Source organism: Alligator sinensis, unplaced genomic scaffold (genome assembly GCF_000455745.1).
Source record: "Alligator sinensis unplaced genomic scaffold, ASM45574v1 scaffold257_1, whole genome shotgun sequence".
In the NCBI taxonomy this organism is placed as follows: Eukaryota; Metazoa; Chordata; order Crocodylia; family Alligatoridae; genus Alligator; species Alligator sinensis.
In genome coordinates this window covers 696,650-708,804 of record NW_005842263.1, presented here as the reverse complement: position 1 = coordinate 708,804, position 12,155 = coordinate 696,650, and the positions used below count along the sequence as shown (strand labels likewise).

The following is a 12,155-nucleotide window of genomic DNA, read 5'->3' as shown; positions in this document are numbered from 1 at the left end:
CCATCAGGCTGAGGAAGCATCTGCAGTTGGTCTGTGCTCTTCCTGAATGGGACGAATAGTAAAGAAACCAGAGGCTAGTATGTGCAAGATTCTGGCTTCTTTACTATTCATTCCATCCAGGAAGAGCACAGACCAACCGCAAATGCTTCCTCAGCCTGACTAAGGGTATTTAACCCAAAAGCTTGCAAAAAAGAATTTTTCCAACTATTTGAGCTGGTCTAATGAAAGATATCAGATTTACCCAAAGAACCTTGTCTGCTTATGTCCTTAGACCAACACAGCTACAACCTATGCCTCTATTTTAATCCTCAAAGGACTCGTCATCTAACACCCCTGCAAACACAGTGCTGGTACATGGTACCATGGTATATAAATGCTTGTGTAATCAGAGACACAATTCTCCACACTAAATGTTAAGTAAGTTAGCAGTAGTACCCTCCTCTTTGCACTGTGTAAGCAACAGCCCAAGGTCTGAGAAAGAAGAAAAGCAGAGCTGGAATTAGAACTCTAGTACCATATCTGCCCAGCCATCAGCTAGATGTGTGGATTTCTCAATGACTTCAAGATAAAGTACAGTATATAAGTAACTTCTACTGATATCTAGTGTAAGCTGTATCTGCTCTTTTCTCAGGCCTGAGGGAGAAGCGTTTGTGCTTGAAAGCTTGTCTAGCCTCTCTTCCATCTATACAGCTGATCTAATAAAACAGACTGCCAAACAAATCTTGCTTCGAGATAACTGTGTGTAAGTGCACTTTTGAGCTCCATTAGGCCCTGATCCTATTAGAGTGTGCCCCTGCAAACAAGGCCTACTGGAGTCAGCAGGACTTAGCATGTGCTGACCCCTTACAAGAGCAGAACACTGAACTTGTAAACAAACATTTCCACCTTTTAACCACCTGGTTCAAGGATTCATTTGAAAAATAAAGCTAAACCTCAGCGTGACAGGGTGAAACAGGCAGGCAAACATTTCAGCTATTTCAGAGATAAACCCACCCAGCTATACCCAAACACAGATAAACCCATCTAAAGACACATACAGATCCATGATAAGAGAATGGCATAGATTGTAAAAGCACTGATGGTGTTATGACATTCCTCCCCAATCTACATTCATGGGGGAGGGCTAAGAACAAATACAACCAACCCACCATGAAAAAAAAGTGTGAAGGGGCCTCATCTTTGCTTGCAAAACCACCATTTTCAGAGGGAGTTTGGGGTGTGAAGAACAGTCCAAGGAGAACATGAGGCCAACAATGATCACCTTCTACACTAAGTTACCGTAGTCAGTCTCCTGGCATGTTAGAACATAAGAAATACCATGGTACTGTGTCAGATCAGAGGTCCATCTTGCTAGAGTTTATAGCATTGTGTGATGGGCCTAAGCCCACAATCTTTCAGCACATCAAATAGGCTTGTGGTTGCTGAAAGGCGGAGTGAACATGGTTTGACCAGAGTTTTTTCCACTGTCCCTCTCTCCTTTGGAACCATGCAGCATTTGAGGTCCAGGAAGTTACAATTCAGAGGCTGTGCCCCTAACTCCCATGCTCACTAGCTAGTAGCTAACAGACGAGACAAGAGGCTCTGGCTGCAGGAAACCTAGGCGAGTGAGCAGCTGTTTTCCTTTCACTCCTCTGCTCAAGTCTCCAGGCAGGTCTCACTGGTCAACGTCCACCGGCTCCTTGACTCGTTCAGAACTCAATGGGCCTAGGCTGGTGTGCTCTGCTAGGTGTCCCCTTCCAGCTCTCTTACCAACCTTTTCTGTTTATTTGTCCAGAAATCTGCTGGAAGAGCCCATAACTGGCTTCCCTTATTAAGGGAGGCTTGTAGTTTCTCACTGGGCACTGGCCCACACCCTTCCTTTGACCTATCAAATAGGCCTGCATAACACCATGGCCGTGTCCGGCTGGAACCAACTATATGATGTTTGGTTGCAAACCTCCTGTTCCTTGCTATGAAAAGAGAAGTCAAGACAGGCCCAGGCCCACTGGAAAACCATTTCAAGCTTGTGCCATCCTCTCTGCTCCCCTCCCCCCCCAGACCTGGGCCCAGGAGAAGGCGTGGGCCACACCAAAGCCCCCCTACCTAGCACGAGGTAAGGCTGCCTGCACTCAAGGCACCAGGAGAAGTCCCGCATGGCATCCAGCAGGCTGCCCTTGGGCCCTGAGCTGCCAGGATCACAGGCTATGTCTTTGGGCAAGGACTCACAGCTGTCCCCATGGGCAGAGCTGTACCCAGAAGATGACGACACCTCCTCACTGTCCGAACTGCTGCAGGCCTGGGGCCTGCGGCAGAAGATGGGCAGCAAGTGCAGCAGGCGCCTGGACCATGCATGCAATAGCAGCGCTCCGCTGCAAACATCCTCAGCATAGGAGATGGGGAAATCTACTCACATGCACAGGACCAGAAATGCAGCAGAACCAGGCTGGCCCCTTGCCTGGCACAGCCCCCCCTTCACCTTAAGGTCCTGCTGTCATCTAGACAGGGAACATCTCTCTCCCCTTGCAAATGGCCTCCGCCTTCACTGAGCTCCAGGGAGCAGGGGGATCCCTCCTCCCTGGAGCAGGGATCCACCACCCCCACTTGCAGGAGTGGAGCTCCGTGAGCTGCTCTGCAGGTTAGTGTTGCTATTTCAAGCAGCTGCGGCTATCCCTCGTTCTTCCCCTGCTCATCCACAGCAGCAGTAGTGTTTCCACAGAGTGGGGAGCAGCTCCAGGTAGAGGCAGCAAGTGCGGCCCGGCATGCACCACCCCCAGCCCCAGCCCACCAAGCAGCAGGAACAAAGGAGAGAGTAGAGCCTCCCCCTGCCCCTCCTTCCCCCCTGCGGCACATACTGCACATCCAGCCCCAGCCCCAGCAACCCGAGAGCTCCCCAGCCCTCCCACATGGGCCCCCTTGCTGGGGAACGTGCTGTGTTACCTCAGCCAAGAGCCAGAGGCAGCTACAAACCCTTCCGACCCCCTCACCTGGCTGTTTGAGCAACCTTCTCAGCCCACCCACTGCAAGAGATAGTGAGGCAGTGATACAGCCCAGCCCTTCCTTGGTCACAGGATCCTTTCTTCCCCCGCACCCACGCACATCCCCATTAGCAATGCTGCTTGACGACAGGCACAGGAAAGGTGATCATATCCCCACTTCATCTAAAGGACATCACAGATGTGACAAGCCCAGAGACCAGTTCCTTCTGCTTTTCATGTCCAGGCAGCAGTTGGGCATTTGCCCACACTGAGCTTAGAAATGATTATCGGGAGAGGTTAGTGCATTGCCACCAGGTGCTGTGGAAGCTGACTGTTCAGCCAGGTTTGAAAAGGAAAAAAAGAAAAGAAAAGAAAAGAAAAGAAAAAGATTGGAGCAGTTCTTGGAGGAAAGGGGCATCAGTAGCTATTGGGGATGGGAATTAGGATACAGCCTCTGAATCAGGTTTTCATAAACTTTAAAGGCTGGAGGCTGCAAGTGAGAAAGGAACAGTAGGGAAAAAAAAAAATAGAAAAAAAAAATCTGATCATACCCAGTTCACTCTCCTTTTCAACATCCATTCTCTGCCACTCAGTAAATGGCATAAGTATGGCATCATGTTCCTATGTTATAAACCACAATAATAACCAGATGTAAAACAAATAACTAAAAAAACCCAAAGAAACAATAACAACAAAAACAATTTCAGAGAGGCCTGAACCAGGTCTTTTTTGCCTTTAAAGATTACATCAAGGGAAGAGGTATTACCCAATCATGTGGGGCTGATTTACACATTCTCTATCTTGCTCTGGTTAGCAGGAGCACAAGTAATTACCTACTTTAAGAGAAGGACTCTCAGACTTCATCAATGTGGACCATAGTTTGGGTCAACCTTTTAGCATGGTGGGCCAGGTGCTTGGGATTCAGCCACACCATGGGCCTCCAGCAGGAAAGCAGGGGAGGGAGGTGGTTGTCAATGTTAGAGTGGGATGGGGGGTCAAGGATATTGGGAAGGGGAGACCCTTGTGCCTTGAGGCTACAATAGTCAGATTTAAAAAAAACAGTGATAATCCTGAGAGCAGAGACTTGAACCCAGGATTCCCTTCTCCCAGATCAGAGCCTCAACAACTGTGAAGTCAGGCTTTCCCTTGTTTACTTCCCTTTTCACTTGCTCACTCCATTCAAAAAATCCTTGTAGGTATTTACTCTTCAGAGTTGGCTTTAGGCTTTGGATCCCAAGTGGACGGAGATGGTTCCTTTGCCACTCTGATTCATGTACTCAAACTCCAAAGAGGTCTGGGTTATTTCAGTGTTTCCTATTGGCTCACACTTGCTCTACGCAGCTCCCTACTCCATCAGCAGGATTCTTAAGACTGTTTTTTTTGAGACGCCTACCTCTTCCCAGGCATGGCATAGGGACCCGGGGGGAACCTAACTGGGCTTTGAATTCTACTTCTCTCCATTCCAGCGCCAAAAGTTGAGGTACTGCAGCACCTACCCTGCAGGCACCTAAGTTCTTTGTTGGATCCAGCCCTCAGGGACTGAGAATGATAAAGTGAAGTGGTTCATGAGACAGGCCACCTCAACCACATTCATCACAATTTCACAACTGCCAAATCCCTCTGCATCATTAAGGAGAGCCAGCACTTTGTGATCAGCCAGCTCTCTACTGTGACTGATCTTGTGGTGGTCCATGCTCATCTTTTAGAAGACCAGTTAAGGTTTGTAGACTGCTTTTTGATAGTATTGGTCACTGTACTCAGGCAGTAGGCTTTCCTAGATTAAATAATTTAAAAAAATGAATCATTTTGAAGAATTCTTACAGAGTTCAATTAATTCTTGATTAAATGAGTTTTGAAATTTGTTGGCTTAGTGGATTTAAAGTTACATAGCAAGGTATTTCCCAATGGACTCCAAAGGATTTCTACAGCTTTGCAGAAGTAGCACTTCAGGAATTGCGCAAGTAGATGCAGGAATTATTTTTTGCTTGTGGTTAGTGGACGTTTGGCAACAGCCTCTTGGCCCCTGGGTTAACTTTGTCCCCTTGATGGGAATGTGCAATTAGTCAAAAAAAGAAACCCATTTGAAAAAAAAAAGGGGGGGGGGGGGGAGGGAGGAAAAGAGGTCTGGAAAGAGGTTAAAAAAATCAGGGTACACTGGTTCACTTTTGCTGGATCAAAGTCATGTTTGACAATATATCAGATTGCTTGCAAAATATGGGAGGCTGGTGATAAAAAGTAGGGTGAGCCTTATAATGTATGGACATGTATTGTACACTCCAAAAAAGAGTCCTATGAATAAAGGGGTTATACACTCATCCCTTCTGCCTACCTCTGCTGGATGTTCAGGGTTAAAGATCACATGAACATTAAGGATCCTATAAAATTTATAAAGAACAAGGGACACCAGGGATATTTTGCTTAAGAATCTCTCTTGTGATGAAAAAGTTCCTATGACTTAAGGTTGCTCTATGCTTAAAAGTTAAGAGTAAAACTATATTGGTGAAGGATATGGTTCTTTTTTTAAACTCAAAAGGCTGCGTACCCCATGAACGCATATGTGCGGCACCACAAACCACAAGCAGGGCACATGCAGGCATTCGCCACACTGCTAATTTGCAGTGCAGCAGGCTTTTTTGACACCAGCGGATCCTGGCGTCCAAAAAAAACAAAACAAAAAAACAAAACAAACCCAAAAAACAAAACAAAAAAAAACCAACCCACACACCAGAAAAAACCGGACCAGCATACATGGTAGCATCATGCACTGTCCAAAACCAAAGCATGGCCAGCCAGGGCCACGCTCTAGCTGCTGGCCAGACTCCATGCACCCAGATTGCTGCTGCTGAAGCCTCAGGATGCCCCCAGGACCCTGGGTAAGGCTGCTCGGGCCAGCCCAGGTGCAACCCAGGGCTGCTTGCCACACACCAGAGAACACGTACAGGGACACTCCCCAGGGACAACTAGCAGCAGCACAAATATGCTGCTGCTTGTCCCTGGGGAATGCATGTTCCTGTTCATGGAGACATGCCCAGAGTCATATCTGCACAATGGTGCCTTTCTATACAGGAATAAGCTTCACCAGTATAAATACTTTTTACGCTGGCATTACCATGTCCACGCTAGTAGACATCTTGTACATATAGACAAGCCATGAGAATCTGTATGTGAACTATGACACGCTGTATAATAGCAACTAGATATGTCAGACTACAAGCTGGATAGCTCTGAGAGATCAGTTAATACTGTCCTTGTAAAACACCCTTCTTTAGTCCCCTATCCTATGGTTGTTTTTTATGTTCACCAGTTCTGTCTCAATTCCTTCAGGAACCACAACTGTATTATCTCCTGTTATCTTAGCCTCTCAGGGCAGGAAGTGTCTTTTTGGGATTGTCTCTGTTATGTGCGCGGTGCCTAGCACAATGGGACATGTGTTTAGGGCCCCTAGGCACTGCAAACATATAAAACAATAATCAGTAATATTTTCAAATCTATTATACATTTACCTATCTTTGAAGCTCTATTCCTTCCCCACCCCACAATCTCTCACCAGCAGAATCTCAGAACCAGCTGCTTTAAAAGAATTAGACAAGTCAGCCCATCCGTCTGCCTATTTACTGGATAGAGGGTCCTGGCCTCATAACTCAAATATCATGTTGTGAAAGACATGTAATGCATTCCAATTCTAATTTACATCACCATTAATATATTTAATTAGAAGAGTCCCAAAACAATTGTCTGATGCAATAGAGAAAAAATTAACTAGATTCCTGTTTCTAATGTAAAAGACTAATGACTGCAGACGCAAGAGAAAAGTTTGCAAAAATTTGACAGTCGGTGACTAAAAACAAACTGGTTCAGACAAAAAGAGCACTATCAAGATTAATAAACTCAAAATTTTACCCAACAGCATTTCTTTCTGTGTCTCAAGTACCTATTTACAAACATATATATTCTTTCCAAGTGAGACAGATATAGCATATGAAAATACAGGCTTCACATAAACATGAGTTTTAAAGTAACCTTTCACCTATAAGATGGAAATTTCCAAGCTGAGTCAGTTGCACCACTTCTGACCCAATTCTAAAAACATAAATGTTTCCAGATTGCCTTGTTTGCAAGAAAAGATAGGGGCATGTGTCATAAAGATGTCCCAATTTATTTTTTATTATTGTTGATAAATGAAGGGTGAGCGACTGGTGCTTTATTGTTAGTGTATTTGCAATTAATTTTTTCAATAGAATTTCAGAGTAATTTCTGTAAGTGATAATAGATGGCAATTCAAAGCATTTATTACCTGAATAAGGCCTTGTTATTTTTGTTAAAAGTGGTCTTAGCTTTTTCATGTTTTGGAATGTTTGGGGTCTCATGAACTTTCAGCAAATGTAGATATGTAGCACAATATATTTTGAAACTAATCTTTTAAGTTAGGACTTTCCCTCAAAATTTACACAAGCCTAAAATGACATAAAATGAATCTTTCCCGGTCCGGCTCACAGAACCTGAAGCAAGCTTCCCACCTAATTTGCCTGAAGACCAAGAAAGAAGCACTACAAGATATGGATGGCAATTCTAGCTTAATTTAAGAATCCAGGTAAGAGCTGAGAGCCTTGCCACTTGGGAAAACACAACCATTCGAGGGAAGACTGAGGGTCCAAGATCCTGACACAGATCACTACTGGGAAAGAAATCACAACAAGATTGACAAGTAAGGCTACACCAGGCCACTCTTCCTGCTAGCTCCATTACCAGAGGGGTCCCTAATACCTGTAAGTATTAGCTACAGCTAATAGCTCCTAAGAGCAATTCAGAAGTCATCAAGACTCAAAGAATTTGTGAATCCTCTCATCTCACACATCTTATTTCTCCCCTTCTTCCTCTTTCTGTCTTTTGTTTCCCTTGACTGGGAGATGTTCTGGCTTTTTTTTTTTAATGTATTATTATTATTTTAGGGTGTGAGTATAGTATAACCACCCGTGAAGTCCATGTGGGGGTTGCTCCAAAGGGAAACCATCTCTTCCAGGTTTAACCAGCCACAAATATTATATCTTAAAGTGTGTCCTGTATGATGGACAAAAAACCTTAAGAAATTTGGGGTTGTCATCTGTATATTGTAAAATAAGGACAGACACACTGACGCACACCAGTTGTTCTACTACAAGTCTATATTGCTGACATTCGTGCTGGGGATGGATGGGAGAAGGGTTAGACAGCACATGCTGAAATCCAAGGGAGCTCTAACAGCTTTGAGGTTGGGGGTCTAAACATTACGCAATAGTTCAGTTGCAACATAAAAATTGCTAACCTACTCCCAAGCTTGCTTTGACTCACCTGGTAATATTCTTCAATTGGGGTTGTACAGTAACAGCCACTTCTCTCAAATTCCACTTTAGGACCTACTAGGATCCAATGTCTGTTGTATTAATTTAATGATTTAATAGATCCAATATCACTGCTAACATGTGGCTTCAACCTCGTTTTAATAAATACACTGTTTTTGGTCTAATAGTGTTTGTGCTTTAATAGCATTTGTAGAGTAAGTTTAGTGATATGCTTCCTTCGTTTTATTACCTTTAGTAACATTTATATATAGGGCAGAGTCCTTTTTCTTTCAATAAATAACAAGTGCAAGACCAGCTGAGGACCCAAGTAGGTAATCAGGTACTGTAGTCCAAAGAAGCCTTGTCAACACCCTCTAATCCAGCGGTTCACAACACAGTACCTGCAGGTGCCATGGCACTGTCCCCCGCCCCCCGAGGTTTACTCAGGTGCTCGCACACATTTTCATGATCAATAAAAATCATTATTCCAACAAAAAATGCTGTCACTGCCGATTGAACTCAGGCTGTATGCAACGGCCACCAAAATGAGACCAAGTCAGTCTGACTGACGCAGTGATGGAGTAGCGCTTGCTACTTCCTCCCCAAACAAAACTACGTGCATGCACATATCCAGGATTCTAAATTCTAAACTTTAATATTCATTTTGGCACGCACTGCTTTTTCTTTTAAATTCAAATGTACTCTTGGGCACATAAACGTTGGGAACCTCTGCTCTAATCTATATTGCTCTATCATATAATTCAAATGTTTCAGGGCTATTTTTTGCCCACTCCCAAAGCTGGTAGGTTGTTAGCTCTGCTGTAGGAAGTCCTCTGACACTGCACCAGCCCTAGTCTCTTGGATCACCAGGGCCTCCCACCATTACCCTGGCTGCCCTTAAGATGTTGGGTAGGCAGAACAGACTGTGGGGAAGAGAGTTTCAGGCTGTATTTCCTTTTTCTTGGGACTCTGTAGAAATTGAAACGATGTGCCCCCAACCCTCCAGTCCAAATGCAGGGTTCAGAGTGATCCCCAACCCTCTCTCTATACAGATTTCAACCTGCAAAAGTATGGTCCATGAGAAAAGTCATGCCAGGAGAAATGGGGCTACGTCCCCGCCTTGTGTGTGATGAAAATGTAGGCACAGAGGTTCCCTGTTCATACCTGACCTGAGGGACCCCATTCAGATAGGTTAATGGTGTTGATCTTATCTCATAGTAAATTTAAATGCACAAAGCATATTGTATCTGTTTACCTGTGGCAATACTAAAAGACTTTTTTTTGTAAAAAGGTATATCCATTAGTCTGAATTGGTTGTATGTTTGAGTGAAGGAATGTGGGTGGGTACACACACCACCAGATGCAAAACAATTGAAAATTACCAAAGGAAAACCAGGATACTTATTATTGGAGGCATTCATCTGCTATTACACCACTTAAATGACAAATTCCCAATTTTTGATTTCACAATAACATTTCATATAATGAAGTATTAAGAATGTAAGTAGGGAATTAAGTAGAAGGAGATGATTTGACTCTCATGCCAATATCCCTAATAATAAAACTATTATTTTTTATGAGAATGAGAGAAGAAAACAAGAAGATAAAAGGCAAAATAATCTATAAACAGATTTTCAGATTATACATCCTTCTTACACCAGGCTTTTTCCTAGAAAAATGTCCCAACATTGATATCGCAACTCTCCTGTATTGTTAACAGTAAAAGTAGAGAAGAGGTGCAGAAGAGACTGAAGGCTTGACAAACCAGTTGCTTTGGATGGCCTAAAACCTAAGATCCAGGGGTCCTATCTATTCCTACTGTCCCCTAGAGTTGATTCATTAGGGGAAAAAAAATAAATCATCTAAATAACTTAGCTAAACAATGACTAAGAAGCAGATACCATTGAAATTCACAAGCATCTGAAGTGTATAAACGCAGGGTTCAGAGTGATCCAGTCATAAAACTGGGCAAAAATTTAACTAAGAGAACATTCATTATCAGTGACGTTTGTTTAGTGTGCAAAACAGTCTCACAAGAGGATATGGTGCAACTACTACCACATGAGTCATTCTAAGAGACAAAGAACTTGAGAGACAGAATTCACGTTTTGGCTAGTGTAGGCATGTGGAGAAGGAAAAAAGAGGATAATAACTCAACAAATCTTTCTCCATCCCTGCGTGGGCGTCATTGCTGCTTTCAGTAATACACCTGTTTGCGTAGACTGCAACTAATATTATGTTTGGAGAGGTACCTTCCTTCCTAGTCAGTTTTATACCAATGTGAGAGGATCTTTCAGCTACTCCACTTTTTTTTTTTTTTTTTTTTTTTTTTTTTTTTTTTTAGGAGCCTGTAAATTCAATCTCTTCTCTCCACCAAACCCTCTCTCCTCAGTTCTTACACATTTGTCCTGACATATCACACTTCTCCTTCATATTTTCTTTCCTGTATTGCTGGAGGTATCTGAAAAGAGCAGAGGTAGGTGTCACTGAGCATGGAAGAGGGCAAAGACAGTCTCTTACTTTAAAAAGGAGGAAACTGGGGGCCAGGAAACTAAGCTAAAGCAGGAGTCAGCATCCTACAGCCCATGGAGCCATTTTAACAAGCCCACAACCAGGAGGTCTTTTGTGGAAGAGAGAGGTAGCAACGACAGCACTATGGTGGCAGTTTTGGCTGTGGCAGCTTGGAGCCAAGATTTTGTTAAATGGCCCTCCACTGCAAAAATCTCACTGGCCCTGATCTAGATAGATACTGGAACAAATAATCAAACAACATATTTGTAAATACATAGAAGATACCAAGATGAGAAGTAACAGAACAAATCACAACAAACCAACCTAATGTCCTTCTATGTGCGTATCATAACAACAAGCCTTGTAGACAGAGAAGCAGCAGGGTATGTGATATACCTAGACTTGAGTAAGGCTTTAGCTATTGTCTCACATCTCATTCTCCTAAGCAAGTAAGGAAACCATGGTCTAGATCAAGCAGTAACACCTTTTAGAATGCCAGTCCAGATGGTTGTGATCCCCTGCCGCCAGCTCTATGCTACTCCAATCCTTTCCTTTCTACTCCAGTCCTCTCACTTCCCTCTGCCTGCCAGGCGCTGCTGAAAACTATGGTAAATGCCAATGGGGAAAGGAAAATTCAAGCGAGGGCACAGACCAGGGGCTTTAAGTTGCTGTTTTAATGCAGCTCCTTTATATCGGCAACCCCCTTCCCTCTCCTGCTCCTTCACCGAATCACATCTTTGCAAGCTGGATCTGGCCCATGAGCCTAAGAGGTTGGTCCCTGGTCTAAATGAAACTGCTGTAATGGTGGATTCATAATCAGCTTAAAACCATACTATAACAAGGATTACGGCTCTTCATACTACCGGTGGTTCAAAACAGGTGAGCAGTTGTACAATGCAAAGTTTATTCAAGTGCAGAAAACACCTAAACCAGGTACACACATTACACTTTTGCTGGTATAAGTGATCGTAAACCATTCCATACCCATAACAGAACAGAAGTTCAGCACACATAGACCAGTTTCAAAATGGCGGAACCCGGACTAAGATTTCCCTCCAAAGGGTAAATGCATGTTCTGTTCACTACTGAGCTAAACTTCGCCGCTTACAGAAAATCACATGACTTAGATCAATTCTCTCTCAGGCTTTTGAATGTCTATACCTAGCCCTAAAGAAAGGAGGAGAAGAGCAACTTTCAAGGGTCTCTTAGCTTTCTCTGTGCGATATTATTGGGGATGGGACCTGGGGATCTCTGCAGTGTTCCCAAGCATGCGCTGTGCTTTTCCCTGTCATCTCTGCCCTGCTTCAATCTGGTTACACCTTTCTCTCCCCAACACAAAGGGGAAAATGGTTTAAGTGGTGGGTAGGCCCTG

General features: G+C 43.7%; 1 protein-coding gene across 4 annotated transcripts in view; it reads right to left on the bottom strand.

The window, feature by feature from the left end:
* Positions 1 to 12,155, bottom strand: part of NCOA7 (nuclear receptor coactivator 7) — a 123,013-nt gene that overhangs the window by 34,800 nt on the left and 76,058 nt on the right. Inside the window, exon 1 of one of the 4 annotated variants that reach the window (XM_006027723.3) lies at positions 2,391 to 2,526. The exons of the other annotated variants lie outside the window; for them this stretch is intronic. The gene's annotated coding sequence lies outside the window, so the exon portion shown is untranslated. Of the gene's footprint in view, positions 1 to 2,390; positions 2,527 to 12,155 lie in introns of those variants that run through there. 4 annotated transcript variants of the gene reach the window in all.